Raw genomic sequence first — 19,691 nt, 5'->3', positions numbered from 1 at the left:
AGATAATTGTCTCATGGACTTTCCTTCCCAGTCTGGCTTTGAACTGCAATCCTCAGATCTCACCCTCCTGAGTAGCTAGGATTACAGGTGTAAGCCACTGGCACTCAGCTTTTTTTTTCTTTTCTTTTTTCTTTTTTGTGGGTTGTGGGGCCTGAACTCCAGCTCTGGATGGTGTCCCTTAGCTCTTCAGCTCAAGGCAAGTACTTTACCACTGAGCCACTTCCCAGCTCCTCCATAAGAAACTTACCCCTTATGAATCACCAAATTTGTTTTACAAAGCCAGATGTTGAAATGTGGCTTAAGTTTTGGAGCCTGCCAGCCTTGCTCAGGACACGGGAGAGAGACTCCAGCACAGTGACCTTGCCCTGATTTCAGGTTTAGGAAGAGTCACCACTCCCTGTGTTCCAGCCCTAGGACCAGAACCAAATAAATAAATAACTCCCACATTTTCACTGTATTTGATGTTGGGGTAATTTGTGAAGGTGAAGGGAAAAAACAAATTGTTTAAATAGGGATACAGCTAGACCTATTGCAACAATGAGATGTACAAGAAATTATTTCAAAAAATGAACTTTACAACTTTTGCCTGGTGGGAGTGGTAGAGAACATTATATAAACAAAGCCATTCATGCAGCTGTTGCTCAAGCTGTTAAAGTATGCTAACCTTGAGAATAAACAATACAAAAAATGCTTCATTCACAATGGCCCTGCCCTGACTTCAAGCCTCAGGAGAGTGGCCTTGTCGTGAGTTGAAGCCCTAGCAACAAAAATGAAAATAAATAAATAAATAAAGCCAGAACTTTATCTGTGGCTCAAGCCATAGAGACTGCTAGTCTTGAGAAAGAAAAGGGAAAAACCTCAGACACAGTGGCTCTGCCCTGATTTTATGACTAGCAAAATCTAAGGCCCTATGTTCAAGCCCTAGGACAAGCAATGAAGAAAAAAAAAATACAGCAACAACAAAAACTCAGCAAAAATGCCCAAGTCCTGAGTACAAACCATAAGAGCATCACCCAAAATAAATGCAGAAAGAAAGAAAAATACATAAAGAGCCACAATTTGAACTGTCTTGAGGTGGTAAGCCTACTAGTCTTGAGAAAAAATTAGGAATAATGACCAGGCCTGGAGTTCAAGTACTATAACAAGCTCAAAAAAAAAAAAAATCTGTTGAGATCCAAAAGGAGTCTCTCAACATGAAGATAGGCTTGGCTATCTCACTGGAACATCTTGTGGCTGAGTTTACAGAACCACTCTCAGAAATCCGACCCTTTCATCCTGCCTTATGCAAACATCCTGCAACTGCTAATGACCACCCTTTCACCCTGCCCTATGCACACATCCTGCAGCTGCTATGGCCAATGAAAAAGCTTCCTTAATGGCCAATTTAAAAGCTTCCTTATTCCAAGCATATAAATACCCCTGTGTGAAAAATAAAAATTTGCAGCTTGATCAGAATCCCTGTCTTGCTGTCATTCTTCATGTCTCTTGTCCCTTCATTCCTTCTCGCTTAGGTTCACCGCCCTCATTGACGTCCTGCAGGTTGGGACAAAAATCCACAAAAAAAAACTTCAAAACAAAAACCTCAGAAACAGTGGCCAGCCCTAATAATAAGCTGGATGACCCAAAATTATGAAAAAGTGAAAAAGAATAATAAATTAATGAAAAGAAGGACAAAAATATTAGAGCCAATTCAAGATTTTAAAAATATGGTTCACACCTATAATCCTACCTGCTCAAATAGCTGAAATCTGAGCATTTGTGGTTTGAATCCAGCCTGAGCAGGAAAGTAAATGAGAATTCTTTTCATTTATGCTACTCCTGGGCTAAAACTTGAGTTTTACTCAAGGGTAGAGCTCTACTGCTTCCTACCTGTTGCTGGTTAATTGGTGAAAAACGTCTCATTGATTTTCATGCCTAGAATGGCTTTGAACCTTGGCTCTCAACTTTCTTTTTTTTCCCTTATTTATTTATTTTATTTTATTTTTATTTTTAGTGAACACACTGTACAGAGGGGTTACAATTACATGGGCAGGTTAATGTGTACATTTCTTATCACGCATTGCAGCCTCCTCCTTTCTTTACCCTTCACATCCCTTCCCAGCCTCCCCCCCATCTGCCCACCCAATCCTCCCCGCTAGGCCCCCAACAACATTGTAAAGCTCGTTTTCGACATGACAATTTGTACTTCTCATTGTTGCAACAGGTCTACCTCTATCCTTAAACGACTTGTTTTTTCCCATCTCCTACACAAGTTATACTGACATCAAATATAGTAAAAGCAGGGTTATACTGTGGGGGAGGGACATACAAAGCTACAAAGAGATAATCTTATAAATGTGTTAGAAACAAATGCATGAAAGGAAAAAAAAAACATATGAATACATATCTAAGGATTCATTTTCCTAACATCACATTATCTGACCTTTTCCGCTTGACTCATACATATACTTGATATTGCAAATAAGGGAAACCATGGGACCTATGTTTCTTTGGGCCTGGCTTACTTCACTTAATATAATTTTTTCCAAGTTTTTCCATTTCCTAACAAATGGGACAATGTCATTCTTTCTGATGGAGGCATAGAATTCCATTGTGTATATATACCACATTTTCTTGATCCATTCATCTACTGAGGGGCATCTGGGTTGGTTCCATATCTTAGCTATGGTAAATAATGCTGCAATAAACATAGTTGTACTAGTAGCTTTAGTGTGGTCTTGTTTGTAAACATTTGGATAAATGCCCAAAAATGGGATTGCTGGGTCATAGGGGAGCTCTATGTGAAGTCTTTTGAGGAACCTCCATACTGCTTTCCAAAGTGGTTGAACAAGTTTACATTCCCACCAACAATGAAGTAAGGTTTCCTTCTGTCCACATCCCCTCCAGCATCTGTTGTTGTTAGAGATCTTGATTTTAACCATTCTAACTAGAGTGAGGTTGTATCTCAATGTTGTTTTGATTTGCATTTCTTTTATGGCTAGGGAGGTTGAGCATTTCTTCATGTGTCTATTGGCCATCCTTCTTTCTTCTTCAGAGAAGTTTCTCTTTAAGTCTTTAGCCCACTTATTTATTGGGCAGTTGTTTCTTTGAGGATTTGTTGTTGGGTGGTTTAATTTTTTGAGTTCCAAGTATATTTTAGATATGAGACCCTTGTCTGTTGTATGGCTAGTGAAGATCTTCTCCCAATCCGTGGGCTTTCTATTGATCTTGCTAGCTACGTCCTTTGCCATGCAGAAGCTCTGCAACTTCATGCAATCCCATTTGTCCCACCTTTCTTTGATTTGTTGTGTTTCCGGGTCTCTATTCAGAAAATTTTGGCCTGAGCCAAGGAGACCTAGGGTTTCTCCTATTCCATCCTGTAATGTTTTCAAAGTGTGTACTTTGACTTCGAGGTCTTTGATCCATTTGGAGTTGATTCTGGTGCAAGGTGATATATAAGGATCTAGCTTTAATTTTCTACAAGTAGTTAACCAATTTTACCAGCACCATTTACTGAAGAGGCTGTCTTTCTTCCATTCTATTGTTTTAGCTCCCTTATCGAAGATTAGATTTCTATAGGTCTGTAGGTTCATTTCTGGGTTTTCAATTCTATTCCATTGGTCCTGATGTCTGTTCTTATGCCAATACCAAGCTGTCTGGATAGTCATCTTGGCTTCCTGTAGTACTTTTTTCCTTTCTGTATTTTTTGACTGTTGTGGGGCTTGAACTCAGGACTTTTGTGCTGTCCCTGAGCCTCTTTGTACTCAAGCCTTGTGCTCTACCATTTGTGCCATAGCGCCACTTCTGGGTTTTGAGTGCTTAATTGGACATAAGAGTCTCACAAGGACTTTTCTGTCTGGGCTGGCTTCCAACTGAGGTCCTCAGATCTCAGCCTCCTGAGTCGTTAGAGCCATAGGACACTTACCTCACTTGTTAGGTTTTAAAAAAAGAGATAGCCGAGTAAGAACAGCACCATGCACGTGCTATTCAGGTAAAGGGTAGTTTTATTCAGTAGACCTGCTGGGACCAGGCAAGGTTGGCACTCCACATGTCTGGGAAAGGCCTTCGAATGAGAGAGAGCTGGGAAAGAGAGGAAAGAGAGAGGAAAGAGCTAGAAAAGAGCAGAGAGAGCAGAGAGAGCAGAGAGAGAGCAGAGAGAGAGTGTCTGGGACCGGGCTAGGCCTTACCTAGGGTACGTGCAGAGAAAGGTGTGGCCACATCAAATTCAGATATGACCTCAGTGGATGCAAATGTGACTTCTTCCAGGTGTCCCAGTTGCCTAGGTAATGCAGTTACTGGATGGAGACTTTGCTGTGAGGAGGGTGGAGTCTGCTCGCCATCCAGGAGAGGACCTTACAATATTAACCACCAAAAAAAAAAAAAAAAAGATGAGCTATGGCTCAACTTGTAAAACTTCCATCCTAGAGGGGGAAAAAGCCCAACACCTCAAGAAGACTGGCAGGTCAAGCCCTAGGATCACCATAAAAAAATGAAAACCAGGGCTGGGAAGGTGGCTCAGTGGTAGAGGGCTTGCTTGCTTTGGATGCATGAGGCCCTGGTTCGATTTCTCAACATCACATAAGCAGAAAAAAAAGCTGCAAGTGGTGTTGTGGCTCAAATGGTAGAGGACGTGGAGCTGAAATGCTGAGGGATAGCACCCAGGCCCAGAGTTCAAGCCCCATGACCAGCCAAAATAAATAAATAAATAAAAGCCAAATACAAAGAAATAAAAACAACAACCAAAAATAACAAGGAAGAGTTGTGCATTGGCTAAAGATGTAGTGCCTGCTAACTTGGGGGGGGCTGGAGGGGGAGAAAGCATGGAGACTGGAGACTGGCCAGGCCACTTTGAAGCCCTGGGATTAACACAAAGAATAAAAACATAAACAAAAAGGCAGAAAGTGAGCTTTGGCTCAAATAGACTATCAGCTTTAAATCAAAAACAAAAACTAAACAACACTGACCAGGCCATGTGTTCAAGCCCTAGGCCCAGAACCAAAACATAAGAAAAACCTAGCCAGGTGCCAAAGGGTCACACCAGTAATCCTAGCTACTCATACTCAGGAGGCTGAGTTCTGTGAATCACAGTTTGATGCAAGGAAGGAAAGTCCGAGAAACATAATAGACTACTCAGAAAAAGCTGGAAGTGCTGCTGTGTTTGAAGTGGTAGAGTGTTAGCCTTGAGCAAAAGAAGCTCAGGGACAGGGCCCAGGCAGAAGAGTTCAAGCCCCAAGGTCGGCAAAAAGGAACAAAGAAAAAAGAAAGTGAGTAATTAAGCTGTGGCTCAAGGTATGAAGCCTGCTAGCCTGGAGAAAAAAGGTTAAAAATGTAAACAAAAGTATTAAAAAATTATTCCCAGAACCACATGCTCCAGTGCACATTTCCCTACATCCTTAGTGTGCAGACAACCAGGCCAATGCCCCTGCTATACCCTGTATCTCTATGCCAAAAATTTCAATTATTTGAAAACTGCCTTCGGAGAATTGCCACATAGGGACCACATTGAGAATTATTGACCTCAAAAATATTTATTAACATGATTTCTTTTATTCTTGTGATTTTTCTATGTCCTCATCATTACTTCCCTAGCACCTAGCAAATTACCTAGTATAAAAATATAGAGACATATCTGCTTATTGAACATCTACATGTATATTTGGGATAATAAGCTAGTTTATATAGGGTCATCAACACTGAGCAATTTTTACAATGAGCCTCATACTTTGTAAAAAACAAAAACAAAAACAAATAACACAATTTAACCCTCAAGAACTCTACATTTGCTAGTCAGCAGTCACTCATACCTCTCATCCTAGCTACTAAATGGAAGCAGGTGCTTGTGTTGTTAAAAATAGTAATGTTATAAAGGAAAAGCAGAGAATTATTATAGAGTATAGGAGATCAAGTATACACAACTATATATAATTCATGATCATGTACTGGTATTAGTACTGGAGAAAAAAATGAGAGGGCAGAATTGAGCCAATTGTCAAGACTGAAATATAGACAAAGATTAAGCAAAAGTATGGCATTGTGATTAATTTACTGAAGCCGGTAACTACTGTGGCTATGTAATAACGGGACATTTTTATCCTGAGGAGAGCAAGATTAAAATATGTAGGAATAGAGGACTATGATATATACAAGTTAATCTCAAATGTATGTCCACAAAGAGAACATACACACAAATAAGTGATTAAGCAAAAGAAGGAAAATGTTAACTATAGTGAATTTTCATAAAAAGCACACAAATACTGTTTATATTCTTTTTATGACTTTTCTTAAATTTGACCATTTTTAAACAATACTAGATTGAATAGAGAAGAGATGCACTTGAACTGCAGAAGATGAGTTCCCGAGGAGTGTTCTGAGAGGGTTTCATGGAGAAAGCAAACATTAGGGGATAAGAATAAAAGATCAAGTGTTACCATATGAAAAATTATGGAAATCCAAACATTCAGACTACAACAATAAAGTACCAAGAGTAAGAAAGTTCACAGACACAGAAAATAACTCAGGGCTACTGTGGGTTGAGGTAAGGCAAGAGGCATGAATGGTTTAATGGCCCAAAATTTCTGTCGAGGGTGATGGATATGTTTGGGATAAGATAAAGGTGATGGTTCTACAATACTGGAAATGTACTGAATGTCACTGAATTGTGGTTATAATAATAAATGTTATTACTATTTCCCTATAAAGAAAAAAATCATCCCATTTTAGAGGCTACTGTTTCCAGGAAACTCTCTGACATTATATACTCACAGGAAACTGTACTCTTTTTCTTACATTCAGTAGATTTTAAACATGTATTTCTTTATGTTTCTTTTTTCTTTTTGAGTTATAACCCTACTAGCACAGGCTGGCCTGGAACTTTCTGCTACTTTGTTGCTTGAGGAATGTCTTTCTTTTACCCAAGACATTCCATAACAAAATTTATTTTCTAATAACAACAACAACCAAAAAGATCAAGTATTAAGGTCCTTACCCTAGGACTTAGGAGCAAACAGGACATCCTGATTATATCAGTTCCCTCTGTCCAGAGAGCATTGTGTGCCTGGCGCGTACTGGTTTACAGAATGTCTCCTGAGCCTGGGAAAGATAGGGATAAAAGGAAAAAGCATCCCATGTCCTGTGCATGAGCAGGCAATGGGATATATGTTGTATTAAATATTTCTCTGGATATAGAACCTCCCTGCCCACTCTGACCTTGGATATGCACATAGCTCACAAGTCACCAACAAAGAGCAAGGCTTTCGCTCTTACTTCCATATCGTAAATGGTTACTATCTCAGTTTTTATTCACTGAAGTGTCACAAATGAATCACAATCACCAAGAAGTAATAACTTACCCTGGCCAGTTTGTCTGGTTTGCAGGAGATGTGTTGGTAAAAACATCTGTTATCTCTTCAGAAAAATCTTCATCCCATGAAAAAAAATAAAGTTTTACATGAAAAACATTCCAGAAAAACTGCTGAGGATCACAAGAAAGGTGAGAAGGAAGAGGAGTGAATGCAGCAGAAGTATGCATAACAATTTAATGAGCATGGAATATGAGTGCTTATAGAATTTTTTCCTTTCCTTCTCAAGTTTTTATGATGCATTGTTATCATTATCCAGTCTTTTACTATTAAACTTAAATGTCCAATTAAGACAAACATTTCTGAGACTTTTCTTCCACCACTGGTTAAGCTGAAGCTATAGGCGTTAGGGATAATAATAATCACTCGGCCTTCTGAGATTTCTGGGCAGACTTTGTGGCCTTGCCAGCTCCAGCAGACTTCTTGTCCACAGCTTTGATGCCACACAGCAACTGTCTCCTATCACAAACAGCAAGATGACCCAAAGGAGGATAGTCAGAGAAGCTCTCCACATACACAAGGCTTGCTGGAACCATATGAACCATGACAGCATCACTAGACTTCAGGAATTTAGGACTAGCTTCCAACTTCTTACAAGATCTCTGTTCAAGTTTCTCTTTCCACTCAGTAAACTTGCAAGCAATTTAAGCTGAATGACAATCCAGGACAGAGGCATAGTTAACACTGATTTGGCCTGGATGGTTCAGGAAGGTCACCTGAGCAGTGAAGCTAAATGCTTCCTTGGGATCATTCTTGTTGTCATCACCCACGTTGCCACACCAAACATCTTTGGCTGACATGCTTATAGAATTGTTTTGTGTATAGTATGTCGATAGATGTTCTTAATGGGATTATAAGAGAGGTGGGCATTATCACACGTTGGCAATAAAGATAATGAAGGCTGGAAGAGGTCAATAATTTCCACAAGATTTCTTAGCAAAGGTTAGGAGTTAAACCTTGGCCTCCACTCTCAATGCTCTTTGCGTCACATTACAGAAGAATGAATGGAGAGTATGAAGCAGATACTGTATAAAGTAAATGGAATTCAGGGCTGGGAATGTGGCTTAGTAGTAGAGCCTAGCATGCATGAATCCCTGGGTTTGATTCCTCAGTACCACACAAACAGAAATAGACAGAAGTGACCCTGTGGCACAAATGGTAGAGCACTAGCCTTCAGCACAAAGAGGCTCAGGAACAGAACCCAGGCCCTGAGTTCAAGCCCCAGGACCAGAAAAAAAAGAAAAGAAAAAGAATTTAAAAATGGAATTCAAGTTATGGGAAGAGTTTCAGGCAGAGAAAATGAGTGCCAAGATTAGGGGGTGAAAGCATAGCAGGAAGTTTAGTATGATCACAGCATTTAATGTAAACAAAGGAAAAAAGCAACAAAGTAGGATCCAGCAAAGACTGGGCCTTTACACCCTAGTAAGATTTCAAAGATTCTAACGAAGAGATGAGGAACCACTGAATGATTTTTAGAACAGAGACAAGTATGATCAAATTTAAATCAAAGGAAGATAATTTTAGTGGCTGAGTAGAGAACTGATCAGCACTAATCTAGGAACAAAAAAGGAAGTAAAAGTGAGGGAATAATCCATGATCCAAGTGAGCAAGGTGATGTTTAAATCAGCGGGAGAACGGATTAATGTTGGAAGGGTGCTAAGGAAAATGTTATCTTGATGATGGGAAAACAGAACACCTCACTGAAGAAACATGCAAACATATGGGTAAGTCAAGAGCAAACTATAATCAAGACAGCCAAACATACTGTCAGGAAATATTCCTTCTCTCTTTACACAAATAAATCCTATCCATTCACTCACTTTGAGACCAGCCTAAGGTTTTAGCCTTTGGAATCTATATATTTTTTAATCAGCAGTCTATAGCTTAAAGGGCAAATTGTTACTGCTTTATCTGACCATTGTCCCCAAAATTTCCCGGGATTGGCGGGAAGAATGTATCATAGCTCATTTGTGCCTCTCCCTTGGCATTTAAGAGAAAGAATTAAAATGACTTAGCAATCCCAATTATAAGATGGATTGTGAAGCTGATCTCATTAATACCATCCTTACCAATGTAACTCATTTAAACAACATTTAACTATATCCTAATATGAATAAAAATCTAAAACCTGACTCGTAGGTTGTCATCCAACTAAATCCTACTGGGTGCAAGAAATTAATCTGAAAATATAATGACATACCTATATCACAAAATATTGACAAAATGATCCAATAGCATGCAGAATTTTTTTCACTTATATTTATCTCATTCTGTTCTAAAAAATTATTTAGTGTGTACTTAGAATGTAAATAATATTCTAATATATACATTTAATTTACAATGTTCAGATATACAATGTATTATGTTTGAGTGTTAATAAACTTATTTTTTGGTAAGTGTTGTGAACAAAATGAGGCAGGTCACTGCTGTGGCTCATGCCTGTAAACCTAGCTATTTGAGAGGTTGAGAATGGAGGATTATAATTTGAGGTCAGCCTTGGCAGCACAGTTTGTGAGATCCCTTCTCAGCCATAGCCTGTTATATTAGTATGTGCTCATCCTCCTACACTAATGTGAGAGTCCAAAATTAAGAGGATCTCAGTTCCAGCCCAGCCTGGGCAGAAAATTTTAGGAGATTCCATCTCAACAGAGAGGCTGGACACAGTGGCAAGTGTCTGTGATCCTAACAATGACAGGAAGATGAAATCGGTAATTGTAGTTCAGGCATGCATCCAGGCAGGAAACCATACTCTCCCTGAAAATAGTAAAGGGAAAGCAGGGCCCAAGGCATGGCTCAGTGGTAGAGTGTCTGCTTACTAAGTTTGAGTGAGCTGAGCTCAAACCCCAGTACCATCATAACAAAGTAAAACAATGGTGGAAGATCACTACCAAATACTTTCCACACAATTAAGTATATATTGGGCAGGATTGTGGCCCAGTATTAGGCTAGGGGTGTAACTCCATGGTAGAGTACTTGCCTGAGGCTTTGCATTTGGTGACTGGCATTGAGATGAGAAGTTGCATCGAAAGTATATAGGATGGTGCTGGTGGCTCACGACTATAATCAGCTACTCAGGAGGCTGAGACCTGGAGGATGGACGTTTAAAGCCAGCCAGGCAGAAAATTCTGTTTAGATCTATCTCCACTTAGCAAGAAAAAGACAGACTAGTGTCGTGGTTCAGATTAGTAAGACATCAGCTGAGTTCAAGCTGTGGTCCTGGCACCAAAAACAACAATAACGAAATAAATAAATAAAGGAATAAAGTGTGGGCTTTGGAGGGACTTTGGAAAAAGGAAGGACTCTCCCAAAATCGGAAGACATATTCTTAGGCAAAGGGATGGCAATGACCAAAAATGCTGATAGAAAAACATGACCAACACTACCGCAACAGCAGGTTCCTACATTTATCCCCTGTCAGCTACATCCATTTTTTCAGTACTTCATTGAGATATCATTAAATGCCAACATCACTGCTGAATTCTCAACAAATATCACTGAGGAGGGCTGGCACAGAGTGAGAGGAGTTGGGCAGGAGTCACTTTTCAGAGTCATTTCTGGTGAATATATTAGACAAAAATCCAACTGTTTAGAAAATCCCTCAGAGTCCTCTGAATGGTATTTAAAGTTCAGGATTCCCATTCCTACACCAAACAGATGCTGATTACATGAACAAATGCAGTTAATTGCACAAAAAAGTTTATAAATAACACAACTGTCATATTGAGGACTAATTAGAAAGAATGCAACTATCTAAACACATCACAATGGCTTTATGTGTTTCCTAAGTTAAGACTTCTAAAAAGCAGATTTTTTAATCTATTATATCTTTGGAATCATTAAAATAATTACCATCCCTTGCTTATGACTATTATGCCACTTATTGAATACATTATTTCATTTTTGTTTTGTTTTGTTTTGTTTTTGCCAGTCTCGGGGTCTGAACTCTGGGCCTGGGCACTGTCCCTCAGCTCTTCAGCTCTTCAGCTCAAGGCTAGTGCTCTACCACTTGAGCCACAGTGCCACTTCTGGCTTTTTCTGCTTATGTGGTACTGAGGAATCGAACCCAAGGCCTCATGCATGCAAGGCAAGCACTCTACCACTGAGACACCTTCCCAGCCTCTGAATAAAGTATTTCATTTAGTACTTATTTTAACAACCTGTAAGGAATTAGATTGGGTTACCTTACAGATGAGAAAAGAGCTCAGTATCACAGGTCACATGGCTTTAGTAAAAGACAGATCTTTATTTTGACTCAGTGGATAATTCCAAAGCCCATCATAGTTAAATGCCATCTCAATACTTCAGAAGAACATTAAGAACTTATGTTCAAAAAATCTTTTTTTCTTTTTTTGTGCAAGTCCTAGGGCATGAACTCAGGGTGTGGGTGCTGTCCCTGAGCTTCTTCAGCTCAAATCTAACACTCTATCACTTGAGCTACAGCTCCACTTTGGGCTTTTGGTAGTTACCTGAGGATCAGAGTCTCACAGACTTTGCTGGTGAGCTGGCTTTAAACCCAGATCCGGGGTCTCAGTTTCCTGAGTATCTAGGTTTACAGGTGTGAGCCACCAGTACCTGGTCAGAAAACATTTTCTAATCAGGAATCAAGCTTTTACATAGACTAAGGAATCATTTATTAGTAAGATGTTATACAATTGTCTAGTATGACTTCTTAAACACGATGCTGAAGACAACAAACAAAAAAGAAAATGTCCCAGTCTGCATAAAATCCATACTAAAGGAGTAAGAAAAGTTTCTCACTGAGAAATATTTGCTTTGTAGAAAACTTGAAGACTAGTTATTTTACAGTTGATGAGAAATAGAAAAAAATCAAATGAGGTTTAGAGATATCAGTGGCAAGCACACTGACAGTTCAAAGAAGTAAAACAGAGAGCCATCTTTAAAAGCACTGACATTTGGAAAATTTTAATCTGGCAGCTCTCAAACATGCTCGTCTCAGGACTCTTAATACTCTTAAATTTTGAGAGCTCCCAAAGAGCTAATTAAAAAGGTAAGGTGGCTCAGTGGTAGAGTGCTTGCCTTGCATGCATGAGGTCCTGTGTTCGATTCCTCGGCACCACATAAGTAGAAAAAGCCAGAGGTGGCACTGTGGCTCAAGTGAGAGAGCGCTAGCCTTGAGCTGAAGAGCTGAGGGACAGTGCCCAGACCCAGAGTTTAGGCCCCGCAACCGACAAAAAAAAAATGTAAGTAGAGCCAGGAACTGGTGGCTCTCACCAGTAATCCTGGCTACACACTCAGGAGACTGAGATCTATAGATTGCTATTAAAAGGTAGCTGGAGCAGGAAAGTCAATGAGATTCTTATCTCCAATAAACCACTCAGAAAACAAAACAAAACAAACCCAGAAGTACAACTATAACTCAAGTGGTAGACTGCAGCTCCGGATCAATGCCTAAGTGCTGAATTCAAGCCCCAGGACTGGCACAAAAATAAATAAATTAAATAAAAAATAGGGGATACACATGCATTAGCATGTACACGCACACACACGAGAGAAACAGACAGATATGTTAAAAAGTAGAACTCAGCTAATGAACAAAGCATCAGGTATTGAGTCCTAGTTTCACAACCCAAACAAAAGAAAATTTAGAACTCAAGTGCTTATGGTAGTTTTGTAAACTTAAGAACAAAAACACTGGGGATGGGAAGGTGGCTCAGTGGTAGAGTGTTTGTCTTGTATGCATGAGGCCTTGAGTTCAATTACTGAGCACCACATAAGCAGAAAAAGTTGTAAGTGGTGCTGTGGCTCAAGTGGTAGAATACTAGCACTGAGCTTAAGAGCTGAGGGTCAGCACCCAAGCCCAGAGTTTACTCCCCACAACTCACCAAAAAGAAAGAAAAAGAAAGAAAAGAAACACTACTTATTAATATACGCTTATTGAAAAACACTGTATTTTCCAAAAAAGGTAAAATTTCAGCAGAATAGTCCCATTGTTTTACATCTTTAATAAATCTCTTCATCCTTTAGCCTAATGAAAGACACCTGTATTCTCTCATCTGCTTTTATACTGTCTGTTGGGTTATGTTGTTTCAAGTATATGCAGGAAAACTACCTTACAAAGTCACTTAGTTAGAAAAGGAAGAAGTATTTTAGTTGCCTTCTCAGATTATCAATAAAGCTAATGCTGGCATACTCCTTAATATTACACTAAAACTCAACTAGTGGTCATCTCTTAAAATTTAGTTGTAATGAGATACATAGCAATTAGCCTGAAGCTATACCATAAGATTTTCTGCTTGAATGTATTAAATTAAAATCAGTTAGTCTTTTCTTTTCTTTTGCCTGTACATGATTTGCTAACATCACACATTAAATAATGGGAAAATACTCACACTGAGTCACACAAATCTTCCAAATGCTGACCAACTGTCCTGAAATCAATGAATATAGCTGTTATTATCAACACAGATTTCATCAGCATAGACTGTAAACAGCACTGGGAAGCTACAAAGCTCAACAGAGCAATAAATACATTCTACAAAATTGAAACTTAGTTTGAATGTGTATCATGACTCATACATCGTTGCTTTTCTCGTTGTAAAGGCTCATTTCATTCACTTTTAAGAAATGTTCACCAAATAAAATTCTAGTCTCTATGACCACTTGTATACTTCAGAGTGAAAATGTCATTTCATGGCAAAGTAAATAGTTCATTTAAACACTACAAATGGGCTAGGCACTGGTGGCTCATGCTTGTAATCCTAGCTACTGAGGAAATTAAGATCTAAGGATCATGGGTCAAAGCCAGTCCAGGCAGAAAAGTCTGTGAGACTCTTATCTCCAATAAACTACTCAGAAGAAGCCAGAAGTGGTGCAGTGGTTCAAGTGGTAGAGCACTACCCATGAGCAAAAAAGCTTAGGGCAACATCCAAGCCCTGAGTTCAAATCCTAGGACCAGCTTTAAAAAAAAAGACAAAACTTAGTTCATTGGATTCCACTTTCTTAAAACAGCCAATTAGCAGAGAATATGTCTTAGAAATATATCTAATTAAATGTTAAAATTAAACAACCCTTAAGATTCATTTGTCCAGAAATTACATTTTATACTAATTGCCACATTACTTAATTACTATAAAAAATGAGCAGCTTCAACATTCATATTTTCTAAGAGATACAGGCTTTAAATTGTGGAGGCAGGGATGGGGAAGAGTGCCACTCACGTTTTAGGTACTACCAACTTTTCTGCCTCAATTCAAGATGGAATTAAGGATCCCACAAGTCATGAGGCACAGATGAAGTATCCAGAGATATAAAGAAACATCAGCCAAACTGAGGACAAACTCTGAAAAGAGCAATCTTTAACTGTAATCACTGGCAGGGGTGTATGAACAATATCAGTATGAGGGATGATAAGAGAAGTCTGACAGGGAAAAAAAAAAGAAGACATAAGCAAGAGGCTGACGTGTTTGAACACCTAGATGGGGGAAAGTTGCAAAAAGAATTCTACATGAAAATTCTTACTGCAAAAAAGAGAGAGATGCAGGGTACCAGTGGCTATCCCTGTCAGACTGCTACTAAGGCAGCTGAGATCTGGGGATCATAGTTGGAAGCCAGCGTAGGAAGAAAACTCCGTGATACTCCTATCTCTAATCACACAAAAAAAAGCTGGAAGTAGAGGTGTGGCTCAAGTCCTTAATGGTCTAACTTTAAGCAAAGAAGGTCAGGGACAGCAAGCAGACCTTGAGTTCAAGCCCCAGGACCAGCACAGGTGTTGTGCGTGCACACACACAAACACACAAATTACTCTAGTAATAATAAATAATCTAATAATAATAATAATAATAATAAATACCCTAGTAATAATAAATACCCTAGTAATAATAAATACTCTCGTAAAAATAAATACATTGCATCTTCCCACTCCGATTCTGAATTTTCATATTACCTTTTTTCTCTTCTTCCTCTTCCTCAAAAAATTCTGCTAGGGAAAATGCTTCTGAGTTGTTCTAATTCAAATATTAGAGCCTCTAATTCTTCTCCACTCAGAGAGTTAAGGAAAGATTTCACCTGAATGAAAATAATAAAATATTGTGTAAATATTAATGAAAAAAATCTCATAAGGAGAAAAGACTGACGAGCTCATGCCAGCACAGCTCTGTGTGTGTGTGTGTGTGTGTGTGTGTGTGTGTATGTGTGTGTGTGTTTGTGTTGGTCCTAGGGCTTGAACTCAAGGCCTGGGTGCTTACCTTTTGTGCTCAAGTCTAGCACTCCATTATTTGAACCACAGCACAACTTCCAGGTTTTTGGTGTTTAATTGGAGATAAAAGTCTCACAGACACTCTTATCTGAGCTGGCTTCCCACTATAATCATCAGATTTCAGTCTCCTAAGTAGCTAGGATTGCAGTACCCAGTTCTAATTTTTTTTTGATTTTTTACAGATCCTGAAGCTTGACCCGGGAGCTACCTGAGGCTCTTTGTTCTCAAGGATAGCGATATACACTTGGAGCTACAAGACTACTTCCAGCTTTCTGAGTTGTTTATCAAAAGTAACCTGTCTGGTCTGGCTTTCAATTAACCTCAGATCTCAGCCTCCTGAGCTAGGATTAGAGCCAGAACTAATTTTTTTAATAACCGTAACACTAGGATAGTGTTTATTACTAGGATACGGTTTAGTAACAGTAGCACAGAAGACGCTAACAGAGCTAAAAACAAGAAACCAACATCCCTGGCTCTTTCTCCCTCCTTTCTTCTCCAACCCTTCACTTCTGAGCTAAACCAGCAGCTTCCCACAGAGGCTGATTCTCTAGAGAGATGTATGCATTCTACGGCTGTATCTAAAAAATGCCCCCGGTTGTTTCATTTCTCCTATCTCTGCATGGTGAGAGGGGAGCCCAAGGCCAGACAGTTCTTTGCTTCCCAAAGTAACATGCTCTGCTACACTGGATTTGCCCACCAGGGGTGCTGTTCGCTGAGAGCCCTGCCCACAGAAATTCCACAGGCCACTCAAGTCCCCTCCCTGGGCCTTTGGCTTCCCTTCCCCAAAAACTCAGGTTGAAGGAATGATTGTCAGTCCACATTCCCTACAACCACATGCTTTCACCATTATTCACCATATTCCACCCATCTCATCTATTAGGATCCCTTCCATCTTTCTACCGTTTCTCTCACATTTCTTTTTTTCTTTTTTGGCCTCGGTCGTGGGGCTTGTACTCTGGGCCTGGGCGCTGTCCCTCAGCTCTTCAGGTCAAGGCTAGCGCTCTAACACTTGAGCCACAGTGCCACTTTCGGCTTTTTCTTTTTGCTTATGTGGTGCTGAGGGCCTCAGGCATGCAAGGCAAGCACTCTACCACTGAGTCACCTTCTCAGCCCCTCACATTTCTATGACCTTTTTAATTACAAAGAAATCAATAGAAGAAAAATAGAGCCAAAAGAAAGCATTACGAAACTCTGAATACTTTCCATCTCTTTTCCACTTGGAGGAGAAACTGTTGGTGTTCAGGAGAAAGGAATTAAGGTTCTCAGGAAACTACAAGAAGGCAAGAGGGCTGACAAGAGAAAGAAAACCATCCTTAAACATGAATGCAAGGGTAGAAATGTCGCTTAGTGGTAGAGTGCTTGCCTAGCATGCATGAAGCCATGGGTTGGATTCCTCTGGATCATATACACAGAAAAAACTGGATATGGGGCTGTGGCTCAAGTGGTAGAGTGCTAGCCTTGAGCAAAAGGATCGCAGGGACAGTGCCCAGGTCCTGAGTTCAACCCCCAAGTCTGACAAAAAAAAAAAAAAAAGAATGCAGCCAGGTGTCAGTGATACACACCTGTAATCCTAGCTACTTGGGAGGCTGAACTGATCTGAAAATCACTGTGCAAAGTTTGATCCCTTTTGCCCAGAGACACCGGCACACATTTATCTCAAGGAAAAGCAACAAAGGCCCTTCAGGGATGCTATAGGTCTCTAAGATTGAAGCCTCCCCACCCCAACTTCTGAAGGACATGAAGGAGACACAAAGATATTGTGCAGATGGCATTATCTCTGAAGAACACCTGGCTATTGTGGGAAGGAGATGCACAGGGGGTCAAGGATGGAGATGATCTACAAAGTGCGTTCTGTTGGAGATCAAAGAAGGATCGCTTAAGAGGAACTTCACACGTGGAGAATCCAAAAAGGAACTTATGTCAAGATGGAGGAAACCCACACTTTCCTTCTGTGGCCATCAAAGAGATGCCAAGGTCTCTGCTGTGCGCTTTCCCATTTTCTCACATACTGCCTGGGTCCTATAATAGCCCACACTATGTAATCCTCACCACTAAATGTCCATGAGAATTCACCTCAAGTGAAGGTAAACTCTACTTTGTACTGTGTGGGCTATGGCCCTAAGCAGGATATAAATCCATCCAAGACATGTTTACAATCTGGATCAGAAGCAAAAACAAAACAAAACAAAACAAAACAAAAAACCCATGGCCTGAATCTGGATGCTAGTGTCTCATGCCTATAATCCTAGCTCTTCAGAAAGGCAGAGACCTCGGTTTGAAGCCAGCCTAGGCAGAAAAGTCTGTGAGAGCCTGATCTCCAATGAATCAGCAAAGAATTGGGAACAGGAGCTGGGAAGGTGGCTTAGTGGTAGAGTGCTTGCCTACCATGGCTGAATCCCTGGGTTCAATTCCTCAGGGCCACATACACAGAAAAGCCAGAAATAGCGCTGTGGTTCAAGTGGTAGAATACTAGCCTTGACCAAAAGAAGCTTAGGAACAGTGCCCAGGCCCTGAATTCAAGCCCCACGACTGGCAAAAAAGGGTTGGAAATGGAGCTGTGGTTGATATGGTAAAGTACCAGTCTTAAGCAATAAAAGCCAAATGAGAGCTCCAGGCCCTGAGTCCAAGCCCTAGTACTAGCAGAATTATAAATGCACACGCACACACATGCACACACACACACACACACACACACACACACACACACACACACACACACACACACACACACACAGAATTTAGAAGGGGGAAGAAATGAATTAGAAAGGGTTGAGAGAAGGTTGAGACGATATGAATTCCTGCTGATCTTGTCACCACAGTGAGTCAGGCAAAAGTTCTGTTTCCTTTCCAGCTATGCTGACTCACTCCTCTAGAGGTAGAGATAGGAGAACCATAGTGGAAGGCTAGCCAAGACAAAATTTAGTGAGAATCTACCGAAAAAGGAGGAAGAGGAGGAGGAGAAGAATGAGGAGGAGGAGGAGGACGAGGAGGAGGAGAAGGAGGAGGAGGAGGAACAGGAGGAGGAAGAGGGGGAGGGGAGGAGGAGCAGGAGGAGGAGGAGGAAGAGGAGGAGGAGAGAAGGAGGAGGAAGAAGAGGAGGAGGAGGAGGAGGAAAAGACACTGGTGGCTCACATATGTACTACTAGCTATTAGGAGGCTGAGATCTGAAGGTCAAATTCTCAGCCAGCCCAAACAGAAAACCCTCTGAGTCTTATATCCAACCATCCAGCAAAAGACAGGAAGTAGAGGTGTGGCTCAAGGGGTAGAATGCCAGCCTTGAGCCTCAAAGCCCTGAATTCAAACTATAATACAAATACTTAAAAAAAATCCAGACATGATAATGCATGACTATAATCCCAGCTACTCTGAAGGCAAAGGTAGAATGACTGTGGTCCAAGGTCAGTAGGAGTAAAAACATGATACCCCTATCTGAGGGAAACAAAGAAAGAAAGAAACCCCAAAAGTAAACAGGACTGAGGGTGTAAGTAACATAGTAGAGTACTTGCCTGGTAAATGTGAGACCTTAAATTCAATCCCAAGGACCACAAAATAATCCAGTTTTGTTTGTAGTTTCTTAGGTATCTCTGGGAAGGTATGTGGAAAAGAGATTTCCCAAATAGAAAAGGGACCCTCTGGACACTGGTGGCTCATGCCTTTAATCCTAGCTACTCAGGAGGCTGAGATCTGAGGATCACAGTTCAAAGCCAGCCAATGCAGGAACATCTGTGAGACTCATCTCCAATTAACCACCAGAAAACCAGAAGTGTGCTGTGACTCAAGTGGTAGGGAACTGAAGAGCTCAAGATCAGTCCCCAGACCCAGAGCTCAAGTCCCATGACTGACAAAAAAAAGAAAGAAAAAGAAAGAAAAGGGAACCCTACTAGATTTTCCATGCCCCACTGTGACCCTTGAGGAAATTAGATTAACAATACAAGCTTGAAGTCATTCACAAAACCTCACACAAGTTAGCTGATAGTACCTTGCCAGTTGCCAGGAGTGGGAGAATTTGACGGCTTCTGCCAAACAGAGAATTAGGGGCTTCGTAGGTGACCTTCATGTCTCTATGTGGGTTGGAGCTCCTCATTCACAAACTGGTCACTTGGATGAAGGGTAGCCTAGCAATTTCTCTATTATCCTTT

The 19,691-nt window shown here is 40.4% G+C and overlaps 2 long non-coding RNA genes across 4 annotated transcripts; both read right to left on the bottom strand.

Moving 5' to 3' along the window:
* Positions 1–256: 256 nt before the first annotated feature.
* Positions 257–7,012, bottom strand: LOC138807704 (uncharacterized). The gene is made up of 3 exons (XR_011366242.1): positions 6,965–7,012; positions 4,167–4,331; positions 257–410 (listed from the first exon to the last, which is right to left on the bottom strand). It is a non-coding gene; the product is annotated as an uncharacterized lncRNA (long non-coding RNA).
* Positions 7,013–7,327: 315 nt separating this feature from the next.
* On the bottom strand, positions 7,328–19,664 carry LOC138807685 (uncharacterized). 3 transcript variants are annotated; one of them, XR_011366234.1, is made up of 4 exons: positions 19,532–19,664; positions 15,241–15,362; positions 13,688–13,726; positions 7,328–7,395 (listed from the first exon to the last, which is right to left on the bottom strand). It is a non-coding gene; the product is annotated as an uncharacterized lncRNA (long non-coding RNA). The 3 variants fall into 3 exon arrangements; XR_011366237.1 differs by lacking the exon at positions 7,328–7,395 and adding an exon at positions 10,336–10,423; XR_011366236.1 differs by lacking the exon at positions 7,328–7,395 and adding an exon at positions 11,818–11,909.
* Between the last annotated feature and the right edge of the window lie 27 nt (positions 19,665–19,691).

Source organism: Dipodomys merriami, unplaced genomic scaffold (genome assembly GCF_024711535.1).
Source record: "Dipodomys merriami isolate MVZ:Mamm:240054 unplaced genomic scaffold, mDipMer1.0.p SCAF_1018, whole genome shotgun sequence".
NCBI lineage: Eukaryota > Metazoa > Chordata > Mammalia > Rodentia > Heteromyidae > Dipodomys > Dipodomys merriami.
The sequence above is the reverse complement of the archived record's forward strand: the minus strand, read 5'-3'. Positions and strand labels throughout refer to the sequence as shown.